We start from the raw sequence: 17,437 nt of genomic DNA, 5'->3' as shown, positions 1-17,437 counted from the left end.
ACATCTAAATCTTACATCTCATAACATATGTTTAGAGTATGTATATATTAGTGTGTATATATTAGGGTGTATAGTTTGTTTGGTTGTTTTGTATGTGTAAGCGCATTGGGAGCAATGATGTTCCAATATAAAATTCCTCGTATGTGTCCTCATACCTGGCAAATAAAGCGGATTCTGATTCAGATTTTGATAATCCCTGTTATATATTGTTCTTACTCTTATTCAGTCAGTCAGTTCATAGGTTATTATGTTTCAATCCCTGCATTTTTCAGTTATCACCATTGCACACAGTGTACCCTAGTATTTTACCTTATCATGGTCATTGCATTTTTGTGAGTGATTTTTATTTTTATTCTTATGTATGTGTGATATTTCCATCTATCTATCTATCTATCTATCTATCTATCTATCTATCTATCTATCTATCTATCTATCTATCTATCTATCTATCTATCTATCTATCTCTCTATCTATCTATCTACCTTTGAAGCTTTGGCTGAAAAGTACTTTGTAACTTCATTTGACAGTTGCTATTACAATAATCATACGTTTCAACATTATCATCATCATCATCATCATCAAACTTTAGACTAGGGATCTACCAATTATTGGCCTGGCTGATTGTCGGGGCAGATTTTGGCAATTTGCTGATTATCCTTTATCGGCATTTTACTTTACCGATAAAGTTAATTAACTCAAAAGTACTAGGTAGTAGGTACTTTGACAACTGCTACAGCTCTGTAAGCAGTCTGCAACACCTACAGACAAACTGTTAGCATGTTAAACTCCAGGAAGCTATTTTAGTTTTTATTGATTCATTCAATGTGAGCATAAAGTGCTCACATTATGCTAATTTTCAGGTTCATAATTGTATTTTGAGGTTGTACCAGAATAGGCTTATGTGGTTTAATTTTTCATAAAACACCATGTATTTGTTGTACCGCACTCTGCTGCAGCTCCTCTTTTCCCCCTGTGTGTTGAGCTCTCTGTTGTAGCTACAGAGTGAGACATCTCACTTATGTTCCATCTTTGTTGGGAGTCGCACATGCTCAGTAGCTAGATAAGGACTACTAGCCAGTCAAAAGCAGAGTACGAGGGCGTGCCACGCTAGCAGCTAGGCGAGCATTATACCGTGTGTTACAAAGTGACGCAGGTTCGTCACAGAAGTAAAGGCTTAGATGTGTTTTCTGTTGGAGATGGTAAGTCCCTTTGAGGGGGACTTTGGGCTTTTTTACTTTGTAAACCTATAACGTGCAAAAAAAAAGACATACTGTATAACACAATAAAGGAGCACTTTAAAGTTTCAGTTTCATTTAATAGGTTTGTAACATTCCAAAATGTTGATTTAGATCAAAAGATTAGAACTGTATATAGGTTCCAAATATTGGTTAGTAAGTGTAGTCATCATTATGATGTTTGTCTTCTTCTTTCCACGTGTGGTTAAAACGTGTAATGTTACGTTTACTTTAGTAAATAAATAAAAAATACACAACACAATTTTTGTTGATTTTGTTGTCGCTCCACCCTTCTTTGTTTGTTTGTTTGTTTGTTTGTTTGTTTGTTTGTTTCTTTCCCACCCTCGGCCCTCCCTTCTTATAATTGTGTTGACACTGGACAGGGAGCCAGTTTGTTGTGCACTTAAAAGGGAAATGGCTCATTTTTCACAGTGTGTATATCCTATTTGAAATATCTTCCTCTCACCCTGAGACCCTCTGCTCATTAAATCAAGCCTTTGTGATGGGTGCTAGGTTAGAGGGCCCACCTGTGAGCCATGTGTGAGCCCTCATTTCCCCTGCAGTAATGCAACACCTCTGGGAAAAAGATAAGTTTAGCTGTCCTTTAAATGTTGCAGTTCTTCAGTAGCTGACCTGTCACAACGGTCAGATGTTGAAGGGACCTGTTAAATGAGATGAAACAGTTTTTTAAAGGGGATGCAAGGGTGAGAACAAATCGTCTTCTGATTGTTTAAACAAAAGTTATACATATTTCAGAATAAAGTATCATCTTATCTCTTAAGCTAAACAAGACCTTAAGAAAAAGGTTTTCCTTAAAGATTAAGTTTTTCAAAACGATGCGATATGTAGTTCCAAAATTCTTTCAGGAAGACCTAACTTTTAATTGATGCTCTCCTAAATCAAATCAGCTGTTATCCAAATAACTGTACATTTTCTCATGCGTTATATAACTTTTGCATATCTGCAAACTACTCTCTTGTGATTGAAATATAGCTCAGAGTAAATTCTTTGAGGTAATCAATGCTCTACCTAACTCAAATCAGCTGTTGGATGGAGTCTAATCTCCAAAGACTTTGCACATTTGATTGCACCGTACAATAAACCTTTTTTTGCATATCTGCAAACATGCCTCTCCTGATTGAAATGATAGAAAGCTCTAGAACAACTACTAAAGGGACTCTGTAGGGAGATTGATTTTTTCAACTGTCAAGAATGAACTTTCAATCTCATGTGCCAAACCAAAAGAAAATGAAAAGTCTTTAAGGATCTACAATTTCATGACAACTGGGCAAACCGAAGAATTTAATGTGAAATGACTGAGATCATATGGTGCGATTGCACATAGTTACTGTTTGTCCTTGATGCCTAACAAAATGTATCTAATGGGTCTCCTGCCTTGTAGAATATTCACAGATTCATCCTTGTTTGTTAGCAAGAGTCTTCTTCTCCTCTGCCTTTTGCACGTGCATGTGTGTCCTCTTGGGCATAAATGAGATGCAAAACAGGTCTCGCTCATAAAACCGTGGCTCCATGCAGCTTTTAATGGCAAAGGAAACTCCACAGGGTACCTTAAGACTCAGCTGGGGCTCATTCATTATTCACATCCTAATGCAGATTTGAAAAGTGTACATATTTCCTGTCACTAATAACATAAAGGATTGTAAAGCTTTGTATGGTCCTAAGAGACGGATTGAACTTCCGCTTGAAATGATGCAGTTTTTACATTTTCTTTCTCATACTTCTAGTTAGACATTGTTAAAAATGAATTCCCCCCAAAAAACTGCCAACAGTTTGACAATCATAACCACTGTCTCTGAAAAGATGTATGGTTGTTGAGTTTCGTGAATGTGTTTCTCTCAATGTTTCTTTTAAATCCCAGGGTTGAGTGTCAGACACCACACCCCCACTGCTGCATCCAGAGGAGGGTTTCCCAAGACTTTCCCATGACTTCTCAGGAATAGCTGAATGGAATTCCTCAAGCAGCTTTTCTTCCTCTCCCTCTCATTTACTCTTTTTTTTTTTTTTTCGGACTGTAAAATGAGACTACAGGCCTCTATTCATTGTTCACACCTCTGTTTCATCTCCTTCTTACTTTTCTTTGTCCCTTTCTTCCATTCGCTCATCTTTCTTTTTTTCTTTCTTTCTTTCTTTCTTTCTTTCTTTCTTTCTTTCTTTCTTTCTTTCTTTCTTTCTTTCTTTCTTTCACATCTAGTCCCTGTGTCAAGTATCTGTGTTTATTGGGTTTCATGTTATCTGTTTCCTGTTTAATGTTGAAGGTTCTCTGTTATCCCTTGTGTTGTCTTGTTTTACTTCCTGTTGTAGAGTTTCCCACCTGTGACATTACTTGTCCCCGCCCTAATGTGTCTCACCTGTGCGTGAGCGTCTTCCCCAGTCACAGTGGATATATACCCCCTTGTTTCACATACCTGTTGCCAGATTGTTGTTTTACCTCGTATTGTATGTCTCACTCTCCAGCGTATTCCTAGTGGTAGTTTTCCAGTGTTATCCAGACTTTTTCCTTGTACACCGACAACATTTCTTGCCTGCCGATTTTGTACCTCTGCCTGATTGTTCTCTGGACGAGAAACATACTTACCTTCTCTACTGCTCTGAGTTTTGCATTTGAGTCCGCCAATGTACCCTGACAATACAATCTGGCCAAGATGGACTCAGTCGACTCCAAGGCAGTGAGAGCAGCACTGTGTGCCCAGGGTTGGCAACTGCAACAGGAGGAGGAACAGCTGGCCATCCTGTGGAATAAACTCATGGCTAGGGCTAATCGCCATCACCAGTTAGCTGAAATTGATGACTAAAACAACCCGGTTGTTGCTCAGGTTGAGCAATTAACTATGAGAGAACCGTCTGCTGCCTCCAGTGCTGAGTGTATCCCGGAAGCCAGACGGGTTTTAGAGTATAACATTGAGTTCCGCAGACTGGCTGCTGTGACGGACCTTCCCCATCTGCCGGGCGGGGAGGTGGAGTTTGGAGGGTCGTCTGTACCTCGCCAACTGGGTTTAGCCTACAGAAGGCATCAAGGCCTGCCCTTCTGGGAGTCTCGAGAGGTTCATTCGAGATGGTCTGCGCCTCGCCTGTAAGGTGGACAAGAGCAGGCGGCAGCAGACGGGGGCGGTAAAGTCAGACTGTGACTGGCTCAGTTTCCGGCCGATTCCAGCAGCCTTCAGGCTGGACAGGAAGTGACAAAAACACTGTGGTCCAATTCCGATTTAATAAAATATAATCAAAACCACATATCAGCTGGTACACACTCTCCAGTTGTTTAAATTATGACAAAGTAGCTCTCTAAATGTTCTACATGCAATCTTTTGCTGATTTTAATTAACAACAGACTGTAGATGATCGATGATCTGATCAGATTTCGTCTCTCTGACTTCTAAATGTCAGCCACACAACATGTGTTCTGTATAGAATAAGTCCTTAAATCAGACAAATAGCAATTAAAATTCACGATTCAAAAACACTAAAAAGTTCATGTAAAACGTCATCATGTTCTAAACCAATCAGATGTTAAATCAGCTGAGAAACCGGCGTTTCCCAGCATGCTCTGGGACCGCCTGGCACTTGCAGGTGGTGAAAAGCAACTGCGCTGCCTGCGTCTCAGAACCGTGGCCGCCTTGCTCTCGTGAGATTTCCGTTGCCCACGTGTGCATGACCTCAGAGCAAGTCGGGATCAAGTTGGACACAAATGTAACCGGCATGCAACGGGCGCCGATCGCCGGTGATACCACCCTGGTAACAATGACTTTTCTTGATGGTACTGAGACAATGACTTTCCACTTGTTTAATTCCCCCTTGCACCTGATTCTCCTCGAGTTTCCATGGCTCCTCAGGCACAACCCTCAAATTGACTGGACTTTGGGGGTTGTTCAGTGGTGGGGACAATCCTGTGCTAGGACGTGTTTTTGGTCCTGACCCGTAGGGTGTTCTGGGAATAGTCTTCCTGTGTTGACTCCTGCTAATGTGACTATGGCTCCTGCTCCTCTTGCTCTGTTGGTGGCTCAGCAGACTACTGTTCCAGTTGCCTTGTTGCCAGATCCTGTTTCTGCTGTCCTGTTGCCCATATCTGGCCTAACTGTCCCCAGCCCAGTGGACCCTTCGTCTGGCTCCTGTTGATTTTGTACCTCTGCCTGATAGTTCTCTGAACAATAAACATACTCACCTTCACTACTGCTCTGAGTTGTGCATTTAAGTCTGCCATTGTACCCTGACACTTTCTTTCTTTCTTTCTTTTTTAGGATGATGCTGGCTGCAGGAAGACTGAACCACTTTAAAGCCATGCTCTCTTTCTGTAAGATGTTTTTGAATTGTTGCCTGACTTTGACAGGAAGTTGTGGCAACCATGGCAATGAAGCATGCTTCACCTGTGTTTGCGGTCTGAGGTTACACACACACACACACAAAACGGCAGGCAGCAGGGATATTTCCTGTCAGAGAGGAAGTGGACAGAGCTAAAGTCGAACTTCTAGGAAAACAAAAGAAATCGCACACTCTAACCAGAAAAAAAGAGGCAGCAGGACGTTGACAGTTTCCTGTCTCATACGAGCAGAAAAAGTTACACATTGTATTTTCAGGTAGAAGATCTAATTGAAAAATGTGAAAGACCATGCAGTCCTGTTGCTGATCTCCACCTCAAAAAAGTCTATAGTCATGTTAGGAGCTCTGTGAGGCTGTTCTTTGGCACAGTTTAGGCAAGCTCAGTGCAAACACACTCAAAATGTAATGCACTCTCTTGAACAGGTTTGATTGATATCATACTAAAACTTATGCACAACCATTAATAGTTAAATTTGGTGGTCTATACAGTTACCTGTCTGGTACTGGTCACGGTGAGGTGGCTGCAGTTGAGTTGGGGACATAAATGCCGCTCCCCCACTTGAAAGCAATGTTTTATGACCCAGCCATCCACGCCGACCTCCTCCTTATGCCGTGCATGCGACAATAAATACGTTGATTATACAAATTTTAGTGCATTATTTTTTGTTGCTAGAGTGTATGTCTGAATGGTTCATTAAAACTGCCTGCACAATGTAAATAGATAGATAGATGGATAGATAGATAGATAGATAGATAGATAGATAGATAGATAGATAGATAGATAGATAGATAGATAGATAGATACTTTATTCATCCCAAAGAAAATGTTAGGCATCCAGTAGCAAGACAACCATAAAACAACAAACACATAAATACACATATATTACACATACATAAAAATAAAAAATAAGAGTGCAAGAGAGTAAGAAAAAACAAAAATCAAAAATCACTCATAGAAATGTAATGACCATGATAAGGTGTGACAATATGGTAGACTGTGTGTAGTGATGATAGTGCAAAAGTGAACAGTGTAGTTGATCAGGATAAAATATTGACTAGGACTATAAAATATAACCCTTTCAATGTTAACATTCCGATGATAATTAATGCTCCACTAAGCCAGGTGTAAATGTCATTACTTTTGTGAGTATTCAGTCATAACAAAAATACTAGATGGTATTAATTGCCTGCAGTGAACGCCCCACCAAATTAGACACCTTTCAGAGAAAATACATGTTTGGCAAAAGAGCTACTGAAGAAAGCTGTGATGTGTTTCAAGTCCTTGTTTGTCATATGTACAACAAATACAGTTAGCAATATATACAATAATGGGGGGTGTATTTTGGTAAATTGTAAGGATAGTCTTGCTGTTGTGAAAATAGACCTAGCGGAGAGGAGAGCCGCTTCACGCACGCTTCTAGGACACACCGTGGCGCAGGTGGTGGAATATCAACCATTGACTTTAATAACTGAGATTGCTTGCTAGGGACTGCGTTGAAACATAGGGGTCACGCCAAACGATTGAGAGAACAGGAACGCTCCCTTAACTCTAGCAAGTCTCTCATGATTTCATTCCGATACTGAACATTTGTCGTTTGGTGTAATGTCAAAATAATGTGTCAAAAGGGTTGAGGGGTTACCTCTACTTCGGTGTCTGATGCTGAGTTGTGCACAAAGCCTACTGTTGTAGTCTATACAGTGAAATATGTTGTGTAAAGCTGGGAGGAGCAGGAGAAAAGAACACGCTTTATCAGCAAACCTTCCTTGTGTAAATGAAGATTAACTAAAGCCAGTGAGATGTATTTCTTTAATCCGCCTCTCTTTACTGTGTCCAGTCATCTGTAAACACAATTGAACGGGAATTAAAGCACCCCCATTGTTCCTATAGGTATATATTCTCTGCCTGTTATTTACCCAAAGGGCCATTCAGCTGTCCAGTATATTTACTGACTGAGGTCATACTGTGAATGTACTGGTGCTGTCAATTGGTTGAGATGGGAAGATTTACAGTAAAATGCATTAGAGATAGACAGATAGATAGATAGTTAGATGGATAGATAGATAGATAGATAGATAGATAGATAGATAGATAGATAGATAGATAGATAGATAGATATATAGATAGATAGATAGATAGATAGATAGATTGTTATATGAACAATTGAAAGGTTTAAGGTACCTTTTGATGGTGTTTGGTATAGTGTAATATTGCAGTTCTAAAGGTTTTCATCAATATAATTTTTTTTAAATTTAGAACGTTCAATCAAGGCTGCAGTGATAAAATGTATCCAGCAGTGGTGTAGCAACAGTAGCATTCGTTCCGAGTTGTAGTTGTCTTCATCTGATAAATGTCAGTCAAATTTGAACTTTCCTTTTAGCTCTGGTTTTGGTCTCCACCAACTGCACCAACATATCTGACTCTTTAGCTGCTAAATGCTGCTTTTTCTTAATCAGAAAGTCATTAACTTTGCATGTCTGGTTTAACATGTAGTCTTCAGTGAGGTTTTCTTTCTGAAAACAGCTTTCCGGAAGCAACTCTGATGAAAACAGTTATACTGAAGCAAAACTAAAGTTGCGAGACGTTGAAAACAATGAGCTGTCAAAAGACCGTCAAAACAATAAGCTGAAAGTGGCTAAAGCTCCTTTAAGCTGAGGGGAACTGCAGAGTTGGCTGATTGTTATCTCTGGATTAATTAATACAAGTGGCCCTTTCACATACAAGCAGACGTGTAATCCATTTTTAATTTAAACATATTGATTAGCCGCTTCAATAAATGGATTCAAAACGCTCCATTAGAGAGTTGGTGACTGGAACATCAGACAAAGTAACAACCTGGCAACCCAAAAGTTTTTCAAATTAATGGCTTGTTGAATATTTCTGAAAGCATCAGCACATTATTTGTTAACCATCAATGTTTGTTACAACATATAAAGGGTTTTTAAAATTCATCACTTTAAAAAAAAGGACAACACCTACACAACTCTGCAGGCCCACGCCCAAACCACAACTCTAACCTGCAAACAGAGACACACACACACACACACACACACACACACGCACGCACACACACACACACACCCACACACGCACGCCTGATCCGTGTGTGTTAGATCATTTTTAAACATAAAAATGTGCCAAACCAAATACACCCACGGACTGATTCCCATGGGATTCTTTGTTTGAACATGTGTGTGTGTGTGTGTGTGTGTGTGTGTGTGTAGATGCAGAGATGGAAGTGATGCCAAAAGTTGTCCAACACCTGCATGTGCTTGTGTGTTCTGTGTTTGTTTTCTTACATCACATCAGCGTTGTGTCAGTTTTTTTAATCTGGAAGCGTTTGTTTTTATTTAGTTCACCAGCTGACATTATCGCAGCTCAGATCAATATCACCTTACTCACACACACACACACACACAAACACACAACTTCCTATCTCTACTGAAAATATGTCAGAACAATCAGAACAGTACGTTAGCCTCTCGGGCACACCCTCCTTTCAGCCTACATAAACTTTTTGTCTTTCGTCATTCATATTGGCACTTGGATTGGAAGCTCAGCATTAATCAAAATGTCTCTACCTTGTACTGTTTAGATGAGGCACCATTCTAAATATTTATTTGGGTTGTAGAGTTTGACATCTTACCTTGCTTCTATGACAAATGTGCTTTTGTAAGTTACACAAAACTTGATGAAAATTTTGAATTTTTTCATCACCTGTTTTAATAAAGGTTATCGGTTTGAGCTGAGAACACGTGTTGCACCTTAACCTGCACCATGTCCATGATGATGTTGTAGTTTTGGATTGAAGGAAAAGCAGCAATAAAAATTAAGAGCGAACAAGAACAACATGAGCATAGTTGTCTTTGGATGTTTATTATGTTTTAAAGGCAATGTGTGTCTATGGCCCTGCACTCAAAAAAACACTTGGGCTACATATGTTAGTGATATACATCATTCAAACCACCAAAATAATTATTATATAAAAAGACTCTTGCTGTCCAGTTATCACATCAGAACCATTTCAGAACCTATATTCTATTTTCTAGAGTGTCCAAACTCATCATTCACTGAAGTTATAAAAGATGGACTTTCAGTTTATGATTCAAAAGCCCATACATTGCAGCATGCATTGTATTTAGAAATGAAAATGATAGAGCAGTTTTTAAGCAATCTTACAACTTTCATGATTTTACTCATTTCAAATTCCTTGTTTGTAAATTTCAATCCGTTGCATTTTTTGACCCCCAAAAAGTTATAGAGACATTTTCTGGTTAGATTTTACTTTTAAGTTAAAGTTAGAGTTAACTTTTAAAAAGATTTTTTCAAGTAAATGCACTTGAAATGTTAACTTTTCCTAACTTTTTGTGTAATTTAAAGTGCAGATAGTTTGGTGACCAATCAATAATCTATGGTGAGCTGTACAGTTATTCAAATATAATGCATGAAGCGTTGTTCAAAACCGGTGAGATAAAAGTAGATATAAACCGTGTTCTATGACCAGGTTTTTAAACATTATTCAAATCAAGCAAAACTTTTTAATGATTCTAAAATAATTGCTGTGCATTCACATTCTCGGGCAATACACTCTTAAAATGTAAATGTTGTGTTGTCCCGATCTTTATCAAACTAGGACTGGATGTTATTTTAAAAGCTGTTACCTGTACTAACTGAAACCAGCAGCCTTCCAGGATTCACGTGGAGCGGTAATGATGATGTTTCTTCCAGAGCTGTGATGTCCAATAATTTACAACCGCATCAAATTGTCTTGACATCAGGCTTCTAAGAAATATTGTCAATACAACTGGGCTTCAAAGAGTTGCTGACTAATGAAATTCAAATCAGTTGTCATCAGAAGCTGCTGCTGGCAACGATTTAATTTTAGAGAAAAATAAGAACAAACTTAGATGCATTTTTTAACCCAGTTGTTGCAACTCTCTCTCTCTCTCTCTCTCTCTCTCTCGCTCTCTCTCTCTCTCTCACATACACACACACACGCATTACTGTTTAACAGATTTTGTTCAGTGAATTTGTTCTTTTTTCTACATGAACAACATGAACAATATTCTAACTTCATTATAATTATGATTGTGATCTCTTTGATTTTCCTTCTTTTACATCAGTGTGTGTGTGTGTGTGTGTGTGTGTGTGTGTGTGTGTGTAAACAGCGTCCTGCCCTCTTTCATTGTTCAGCATGGGAAAGTATTTTAGCGGAGGAGTGAATCACACTGTCAGCTCCTCTGGTATTCAAACAGTGAGTGTGTATGTGTGTGTGTGTGTGTGTGTTTGAGAGAGAGAGAGAGAAAGAGAGAGAGAGAGAGAGAGAGCCTTTATGAAATGATGTTTAAGTTGGTGTTCATGCAGTTCATGTAGTTTACCAGTATGTTGTTTCAGTCATTGTCAATGTCCTTTCATGTATTTGTTTTCTGCTTAATAAGACCAACGCCTTGTCATGCCAATAAATATATTTCCTCCACAAACTCAAGCGAACAAGAGCCACGTCACCCATCATGGGCCCTTTCTACAAGGGCACCATTGAGATCATTAATCAGCTGCATCACTGTGTGGGGTGGGAGCTGCATTGACTACAACAGAAAAGCCCTGCAGTGCTTAGTGAACACAGCTGGAAAGATCACTGGAGCCCACCCCCCTCCCTGCAAGACATAAACAACACAAACATACACAACACACTGTCTTTTCAGCCTCCCGCCCTCTGGGAGGAGATATAGAAACCTCCGCGCCTGCTCCACCAGACAAGCAAGCAGCTTTATCCAGCAGGCTGTCAGGAAACTGAACTCAGTCACCTCTCTACCTCCTCTCTCTGACTCCCCATCCCCCCTTCAAAAAAAACCCTCTGGACTCTGTAGTTGCTGCTGTTGCACTGTTACATTTTTTCTCTCTACTCTACCCACAACACATCCTAAAACTGCTTGTGACATTCTTGTGCTTTTGTCTTGTGATCTTGTCTTGTGATTTTATTGCTGTTTATTGTTTTAGTGTTAGGAAAAATGGCCCTATCTGTTGAGCCCTTTTTTTTTTTTACTCTTGTGGTAGGAATGTCTTGTCCTATCTGTTGCACATTTTTCTTCTTCCCCGTGGGATGGTGAGAAACGAACTTTAGATTCCTCTGCATGTCTATGCGAAGAAAGTGACAATAAAGCTGACTTGACTTGACTAAAGCTCTTTAAATTGAAAACAAAAAATCTGAAATTGAGAGAGAGAGAGAGAGAGAGAGAAAGAGAGAAAAAAGGGAAAAAATCAGAAAAATGCTCAAATACATTCCTCCAATTAGTGATATTTTGCTGAAGATGTATCCTATGTCTGCATACATATGTGGTTAGTCTCTCCAGTGTTATTAAACTATTATCTGACTAGTCTGATGGACTTTTGACTCTAATACTTTGACCCTCAGTCCCTCAATCGTTTTAGTACATCCTTACTCATTTAATTATTGCCTCACACATTTGACTAGTCCCTCCAACTATCAACAATTGACTAGTCCTTCCAGTGGTGGAATGTGCTGTCACTAACTGTACCTAAATACCAATTTAAGGTACTTGCACTTGCCATTCCACCATCATGCCACTTTCTACTTTTCCTCAGGTACACTTCACAGGAAAAAATTGTACTTTTTACTGTGTGTGTGAGAGAAAACTCCTTGGGGGAGGGAATCTGTCTCAAAGGTTTAGTCAGGAATGGAGCACACGGGTGTGGACGTATCCCACGATCCTCTGGGAGCAAGAATCAATTTCACAATGCGAACGTTCATGTTACTGTCTCATACAAACGCACACACACACACACACACACACACACACACACACACACACACACACACACACACACACACACACACAGTGTCTCTTTCCACCTCACTTCACTTTTTTGTCCCTCTTTGTGTCACGTGTGCAAATGTACCGTTTGCACATAAGTTTTCCCCTGTGCAACTGTGTAACAGGCAGGAACCTGCATGTTGGGTGTACGCACTCTGTTAATCTCCTCAGGCTTTACTCTACAGCTTTATTAGTGCTTTCATATGAGGAATGCCTTTGATTCATCATTTGAAACATTGCACAACGTTATGCTCAGCAATACAGTGAAGAATTGAAGCTCAGCAGGCTTCAGAACCCAGAAGATGAGGAAATTAGCACACAAAAATATCTATTAATCAGTTATTCAATGGAGCTTCAGGAGTTACGAGTATTTACACTTGTAGGGTAAAGTGTTTGCAAATTAGAAGGAAGGGGTTTGGGTTTTCAAATGTAACTAGAACTGCAAGCAGTTAGGATCGGGGTCCAAGCCTCATAGCGCTGGTCATCCTGACGCAAGTAGGCATTGGCAAACCGGGGAGCTCACGAAAGCGGAACCCAAAGCGCTGCGTGGTGAGGCAAACATCGGGAAATATCAAGAGGTGTGAGCTGTAAGGTTGGCGGTACAATGCCTCGGAAATATCCTGTCCTGAAGGATTTTGGAAAACCTCTGGTCCGTCTGGTTTTATTTTCTATAAAAGCTTGTAAAACATTAACCCTGTTGTTCCTGTTTTCAGGATAAACTGGGCTATTAGAATATTTGAGCTGCACTGAGTTCACTTGAATGTTAAAACGGAACAGGAATCTCACAATATATGTTGATATTACACACGCAGCAATGCCACACAAGCATTTGTGTTGTCTAAAACACTATTTATTTGGAGTCATCCATTGCAAAAATAAACATATTGAACACTATAACTCGTATAAAGGACAAATTATTCACATTACATCACAGTGTATTAATCTTGCATTTAACATTATAGATTAACTGCACAACAACCCCGAAAAACTTCTAGGCTTGACACTCCTATCCTATGTCGTCTTCCTATCCCTTCTTTAAGGGATAGGAAGACGACAAAGACATCAGCAGATCGGGGCCACGCTTTTAGCTCCAAAAGACAGTTTGTTTCTAGAAGGGATAAAATGGCCCATAATGGTCTACGTTGATCATAGCGCCCCCTAATTGCCTATCTTTACCAAATTTGCCAAATTTTACAAGCATTCCAAACAATCATCACATGTTTGGTTTTTATAGCATTTACTATGCTATAAAAACTATTTATAGCATTACAGTATCAAAGCTATTACAGTATCAAATTTCCCATTTAAATGCATTGAGTTTTTGGACAAAACCAATAAACGTTAATTATCGCGACCCCTAATGGCCAATCTTTGTCAGATTTGGTAGAGCGCATCGTGAAGAGATGGGAAACACTGCTCCCAAGTCTTTTGCTGATAACGTTTAATTTGGCTGATATGACATGACTTGTGCAGATTTGTCGCAAAGCCTAGGATGACTTTCAAAATAAAGTTTTGAGCAGAAATGGGCGTGGCCTATATCATGTGACGTGGGTTAATTCATTGAACACGTGGATGTAAAGATTTTTAATGTGCTTGGACCCCTAATGACAGTTTCTGGCAAATTGTGTGAAACCAAGACTTATAAGACAAAAAATGTAATGGATCGAGAAGCAAAATTTTTCATGCAATTGTCCTAATGACATCAGGTGATTATTTAACCTCTTAAAAAAACTCATATTCTATGACATTTCCTTTTATCTCCTTTTGTGCTACTCCAAAGGTTGTGTACAACTGTTACACAGGCAGCTTTCAATTGAGGTTTAATGAGATTATAACACAAAACAAGTCAAGAGTCTAACAGTAGAGCACTGCATTGACCGAAAGAAAGAAATCTGAAATTTCCACCCAATCAAAAATTGGGTGTCGTCAGGCCTGTAATCACCTCTTCATTGTTAAACTCAGGCTTCAGCACTGTCTTGATTGGTCGGCCCTGATAGTCAAACTCTCCCTTTGTTCAACAATGACCTGCTGGACTTTGGACTTTGACTTGAAACAAGAATCACATTCTTGTATTTTTTGAAGGGATGTTAAGGAAACAAGAATCACATGAGTATTTGTTTTTTTCCTGAAGAAAATCAACTAAACTAATTACAGGATATCTATTCCAAGGACATGACTGCCTGTGGTTTGGAATGTTTCCATGCCAACAGAGGATGCCAGTCACTGTTCCAGCAGTGGAGCTGCGGGTTCAAGTCCCTGATCGTAGCGGATCATTAGAGCTGTCCTCCCTCTGAAAACAACCAACTAACAACCAGCTGTACTGAGACAACAGACCCCTCTCTGAGTCTGTCTCGGGACAAATGTTTAAAAAACAGACAGTGGTGGAATGTAAGTTACTCAAGCACTTACTACTTAAGTAAAGGACGTGAATACTTCTTCCACCACTGACTGCACATGATGCATGTAAAAGCCCATTATGTGGCAGATGTAGTTCTTGAACGCAACAAATAAACACTTTTAGAGAGGTCAACCGTTTTTTACAAGATGTACTGATTTGGTATGTAAATTTCTTTGGTTTCTTTTAAATCATGCCATGTTGTTGATCTTCACCATGGTATTTTTTTAGCTTAGCTTAGCTAACTCCACATGGAGCTTCTAGACAGCTCACGAAGTGATGGACATGTGGTGTGGATCCGAGGAGCCTTTTGAAATTCAGCATGGGGTCGGTGATGTTCCACAGATGCTCGCCCAGCAGGGATGTCAATATTCATCTGCCCGGGTCCCTTCGCTGACAACTGGAGATTTCTCAGCTGGGTGAGACAGTTGGAGGCAGTGATGAGCTATGTCTTTCTGCCATAGGACTGTCTTTCTGGTGCAGTTGAATCAGCTTACGCTGCTGTTAAAGAGAGACTTAAAGTGACATTTGGCAAAGCCAGTTCACGAACTGCTTCTGGGACAGCGTTTCTGCTTGTGTGCACAGGCTTCTCCTGGTGAGAGCTCGGAGGCTTGTCATGGAGGCGTTCCTAAGCTATGGAGACATTTCAGAGAGAGGTGAGGTATCTGTGCATCATGGTCCAACCTATGTCTCAAACAGGGAACCATTGATTTCGAGGAGCTTTTGGCTATGGCAGATTATGGAAAAATGCCACGGAGGTTCTGCAAACAGACCATTTTGTACATGTAGCAAACACATAAAAGTATATTCACATACAAACAATGAGATATTCAATTAAGTAACAGGCACTGTTAACGCCCAATCAAAAATGACCAAAACAACAGAATACCCGGCTGCTGAGGAATGCTTTAAGATTTACTTTGTAACAGAGCCACCTTGCAGGCTGAATGCGTTGTAGCCGTCACACTGGATGCATTGCAGCTGTGAGTTACAGTTGTCTAATGCACCTCCGGCGAACAGATACACTTCAATGTTAATCAATACAGTGCAATCTACTCAGTTAATCAATGCAATCAATCTACTGCCAAACGGCTCACATGGACCTGTGTGTGGTTCCAAGTCATAAGTAGCCTCCAGCTCTGGTTTCTCAGCTGTCTAAATACCAAAATGATGTCTTCTGCTTTTCTCATGGATTTCATGTAATATTCCATCCCTATTTCGAAATACTTTGTTAAACTGTATAAACAAATACTGTCTAGAGCACAAATAGATACCCCAGCATCATGTTTCAGATTTCAGAAAGAACAATGAAATAAGTCTGCTATTACAGTAAATGAAGACAAAAATACCATAACACACAAACACACACACACACACACACACACACACACACACGTTAAAACGGATGCCTGCTCTTCCTTCTGCCTTATATGGCAGTTCCTGTGACACACTGCACTGATACATGTGAGGGTTTTAAAAACCGTTTCCCCCACAAGATCATGTTACAGTTAACACACACAAACACACACACACACACACACACACACACACATACACAAACACACACACACACACACACACACACACACACACACACAGACAGACACGCACATTGACAGGCAAGGCGCGCACAAAACAGCTGCTGCAGGCCATGTCACTTCTCTGGGAAAGAAAGGGAGTGAAGAGAGAGGGGAAGAGGAAAGCAACTAAGCCAGCACAGAAGAAACAAAGGACAAGAGAAGGAGGGAGGAAGGAAATATGGGATATATGAAAAAAGGAAGGGGAAAAGAGTTAAAGGAACGGAAGGAAGAAAAAAGTTGGTAAGGAAAAACAAAAGAGGTAATAGGCTTTACAAAAGAGAGATAAAGGACAATATGTACTGGTAAGAAGGTATAAATGATTTATGGATGAAGGGATGATGAATATGACAGAGGGATGCAGACAGGTCAGGTCAGGAGGTCAAAGGCCTTGTACAGCAACACTGACAATTACAAGAAGAGCATGCGGCAGCAGGAACTCATAAACATTTTGACACATTGGCTGTAGACTCCCATGAGACACCCCCTCTCAGACAGCAGCCAGGGCCAAAGAAGCACAGAGCGTGGCGGCAACAAAACATGGACACCATCAGTTTCAATAAAGATAAACACAATGACAGTCAGAGTATGAGGGAAACGTTGTTTTAGGTTAAACAAAAAAAAAGGGCAAAATGGTTGCGGTGTGTTGCTCTTTTGCTTGTTTTGAAGAAAAGTTGACCCCAAAACGATATGAATTGCATAAAGATTAATTAAGATTAATGTATACTTTGTTAGTCCCACAAGGAGGAAATTGCAATTTTCACTCTGTTGTTATCCTCTCCGGGGAACCATCACCTTATTGTGGTGGTGAGGTTTGTGTGTCCCTATGAACCTGAGGGCTGTGTTGTCTGGAGCTTTGTGCTCCTGGTAGGGTCTCCCATGGCAAAGTGGTCTCAGGTGAGGGGCCAGACAAAGAATGGTTCAAAAAACCCATGAAAGACCGAGGTAGAGAGGGAGTGACCCTGCCCGGAGGAAGCCCGGGGCCCCCTGTCTGGAGCCAGGCCCAGACGGCGGGCTCGTCAGCGAGCGTCTGGTGGCCGGGTTTGCCACGGAGCCCGGTCGGGCAC

Source organism: Etheostoma cragini, chromosome 4, assembly GCF_013103735.1.
Source record: "Etheostoma cragini isolate CJK2018 chromosome 4, CSU_Ecrag_1.0, whole genome shotgun sequence".
Lineage (NCBI taxonomy): Eukaryota > Metazoa > Chordata > Actinopteri > Perciformes > Percidae > Etheostoma > Etheostoma cragini.
Note: the sequence above shows the minus strand (reverse complement) of the source record.